This window comes from Mustela erminea, chromosome 9, assembly GCF_009829155.1.
Source record: "Mustela erminea isolate mMusErm1 chromosome 9, mMusErm1.Pri, whole genome shotgun sequence".
In the NCBI taxonomy this organism is placed as follows: Eukaryota; Metazoa; Chordata; class Mammalia; order Carnivora; family Mustelidae; genus Mustela; species Mustela erminea.
Window position 1 is genome coordinate 47,581,452 of NC_045622.1, and position 3,972 is coordinate 47,585,423.

The following is a 3,972-nucleotide window of genomic DNA, read 5'->3' on the forward strand; positions in this document are numbered from 1 at the left end:
AACAATGACCCTCTGCCCCTTGGCATTCTCTCCCCACCACTCCTGACGGGATAGATGTAAAACTTCAGTGGAGTTTCTAGCCTTGCCCAAGGTTCAAGGCTATAATTAATTAAAAAATAATAGGAGGTAACACTTACATACTGTGTGTCAGGTACTTTTGAAAATGTTACATATTGGCTAAGTATTATCATTCTCCCCATTTTATAGATGAGGAAACTGAAGGTCAGCTTGGAAGGAGTAGAGACAGGGTTTGAACCTAGGAAGTCTATCACCTGAGTCCATTTTTCTTTTTTTTTTTAAAGATTTTATTTATTTGACAGAGAGAGATCACAAGTAGGCAGAGAGGCAGGCAGAGAGAGAGAGGAGGAAGCAGGCTCCCTGCTAAGCAGAGAGCCCGATGTGGGACTCGATCCCAGGACCCTGAGATCATGACCCGAGCCGAAGGCAGCGGCTTAACCCACTGAGCCACCCAGGCGCCCCCTGAGTCCATTTTTCTAACCATTTTTCTCACATCTGGAAAGAACAGAGACTCTGGCTTGAATGGGCCTGCAGATTTTGTGAGACTGTGTCTTAATGAGAGTGACCTATGACTGTTGAATGGAGAATTTATCCTAAAGTTTTAATGCTCTTTTAGACCTCAGAATCTTCCAATACCTGGCAAAAATGTATCCCTGGAGATGACTGAGATTAAATTTTCTCTCTGTAAAGCTGGGGGGAAGTTTGGTGTTGAAGTTAAAATTATTTAGAGAAAATAAAGAAATATAGGGGTTTTTATTTGTTTCTTTTTGTTTTTGTTTTTTTTGTTGTTGTTGCTAAAATTCTTATCTGCTAAACTTTGATTCCAAAATCTGGCAAAAGGAGTATAAAAGAGTACTTGTATCATCTTAAAATATTAACATCAATAAAAACTTGCTCCTAGGGCGCCTGGGTGGCTCAGTGGGTTAAAGCCTCTGCCTTCGGCTCGGGTTGTGATCCCAGGGTCCTGGGATCCAGCCCCACATAGGCTCTCTGCTCAGCAGGGAGCCTGCTTCCCCCCCTCCCCCCGCCTGCCTCTCTGCCTACTTGTGATCTCTGTCTGTCAAATAAATAAATAAAATCTTTAAAAAAAAAAAAAACTTGCTCCTATACATCTCATGTGCCATGAGATGTATATCTTATTTAATCCTTGTGTGGAAAGAATTAACTTTAGGGAAATTAAGTAAGTAGTTGAAGCTCAGATAGCCATTAAGTTGTGGGGTTAGGATTCAGATCAAGGATGATCTGATTTCAAAGCCAATGTTCTTTTCTAGTGTGAAGCACTGTAATGCCTCCATACTGCTGCCACTGCATAGAAATGTCTTTTTTTTTTTTAAGATTTTATTTATTCATTTTGAGAGAAAGAGAGAATGAGCAGGGAGAGAAGCAGAGGGAGAGGGAGAAGCAGGTTCCCTACTGAGCCAGGAGCCCAATGTGGTACTCGATCCCAGGAGCCCAGGCTTATGACCCGAGCTGAAGGCAGACGTTTAACCAAATGAGCCACCCAGGTACCCCTAGAAATGTCTTTAATAAAATAATTGGGTTTAATTTATGACCGTATTAAATGATGAATGTGTCATACAAAATGTAGTTTAATTGTAGAAGTATTAGGCAAATCCAGTAATAGGAAAGGTGATAAAGTAATATATTATAATAATAATAGAAAATAAATGTAATATATTATCACCTGTAAATCACCTTGATAAAAGTTAAGACATTATTAAAAAAGAATTATACACCATGGCCAAATGGAATTTATTCCAGGTGTGCAAGTGTGGTTGAACATTCAAAAAAATATTGATATGATTCATCACATCAATAGGCTAAAGAAAAAGTATGATTATATCATAGATGCAGAAATAAAAATTTCCAATGAAGTCCAACACTCATGCATAATAATAGAAACTCTCAGCAAACTACAAATAGAGGGAACTTCAAGTCTGGGAACAAGATAAGAATGTCCCTTCTGAGGGTGCCTGGGTGGCTCAGTAGGTTAAAGCCTCTATCTTAGGCTCAGGTCATGATCTCAGGGTCCTGGGATCGAGCCCCATATCGGGCTCTCTGCTCAGCGGGGAGCCTGCTTCCCCCCCCATCTCTCTCTGCCTGCCTCTCTGCCTACTTGTGATCTCTGTCTTTAAATAAATAAATAAAATCTAAAAAAAAAAAAGAATGTCCCTTCTCACCACTTCTATTCTATGTTGTACTGGAAGTCCTAGCTAATGCAATAAAATAAGAAAAGGAAATAAAAAGTAGACAGGTTGAGAAGGAAGAAATGAAACTATCTTTCTTTGAGATGATGAAATTGTCTATTTAGAAAACCCTAAAAAATCCCCAAAATACTACTGGAACTAATAAGTGATTACAGGTTAATATAACAAAGGTTAATATGTAATAGTCAATCACTTTGGGGGCACCTGGGTGGCTCAGTGGGTTAAGCCTCTGCCTTCAGCTCTGTTCATGATCACAGGGTCCTTGGATGGAGTCCTGCATCAGGCTCTCTGCTCAGCAGGGAGCCAGCTTACCCCTCCCCCTCTGCCTGCCTCTCTGCCTACTTGTGATCTCTCTCTCTCTCTCTGTCAAATAAATAAATAAATAAATAAATAAATCTTAAAAAAAAAAAAGTCAATTACTTTCTTATATTGCCAGCAATGCACAATTGGAATTTGAGATAAAAAAGTAACGCCTTCGGGACACCTGAGTGGCTCAGTCAGTTAAGTCGCTGCCTTCGGTTGGGGTCATGATCCCGGGGTCCTGGGATGGAGTCCCACATCGGGCTCCTTGTCCATTAGGGAGCCTGCTTCTCTCTCTGCCTCTGCCTGCCACTCTGCCTGTTTGTGCTCTCTCTCTCTGACAAATAAATAAAATCTTTAAAAAAAAAAAAAAAATAACACCCTCTACATCAACACCAAAAAATCAAAATACATAAGTTATAAACATAAACCTAATAAGTAAAATGTCTACATGAGGAAAACTGTAAATCTCTGATGAAAGAAATCAAAGAAAGTCTAAATAAATGGAAAAACATTCCATGTTCATAGATAGGAAGTATTACTATTAAGATGTCAGATCTTCCCAACTTGGTTTATAGATTCAGTGTAATTCCAATCAAAATCCCAGTGAGTTATGTTGTGGATAAAGGGATTCCCAAGTTTATATGTGAAGGCAAAAGAACCAGGATAGTCAACACAATACTGAAAAAGAACAAAGAGCATTGACATTATCTAACTTCAAGACTTACTATAAAGCCATAGTAATTAAGACACTGGCAGAATAATAAACAAACACTTCAGTGGAATAGGACAGAAATCTCAGAAACAGATCCATCCAAATAGAGTCTTTGACAAAGAAGCAAAGGCAAATCAATGGAGAAAGGATAGTCTTTTTAACAAACAGGCCTGAAACAACTGGTCATCCACATGCAAAAACATGAATCTAAATGCAAACCTTACACCTTTCACAAAAATTAACTCAAAATGGATCACTGACTTAAATATGGTACACAAAGCTATACAACTTCTAGAAGGTAACATAGGAGCACTAAAACTCAGAATGCCCTAGGCAAACTGGGAAAAGCATCCCATCAGTTAAAAGTGACTTAGATAAAGAATAGGACTTGATGGCACAAGTAAGTTATATGATTCAGACATTCATGTATCTACTGTTCCTTTGTCAACTTTCCTTAAGCCCATTCCATGGCCTCATGGGGAATTTTCTGTGAACATTTGATTAAGGAAGAAAATTCTAGCCTGGAAGAAAATGTATGGTTCCAAAAAAAAAAAGAAAATGTATGGTTCCACATGTTTTACTGACTCCAGCCAGTAATATACTATAGGAGCAAAAGAACCCAGTTTTGTAGAAGTCTGTTTTTTTCCCCAACCATTCTGATGCTTGCTCAAGGTTGTACATGGGTTTAACAACATTAACAACATGGGGTCCCTCCCCCATTCCATAGAAGAC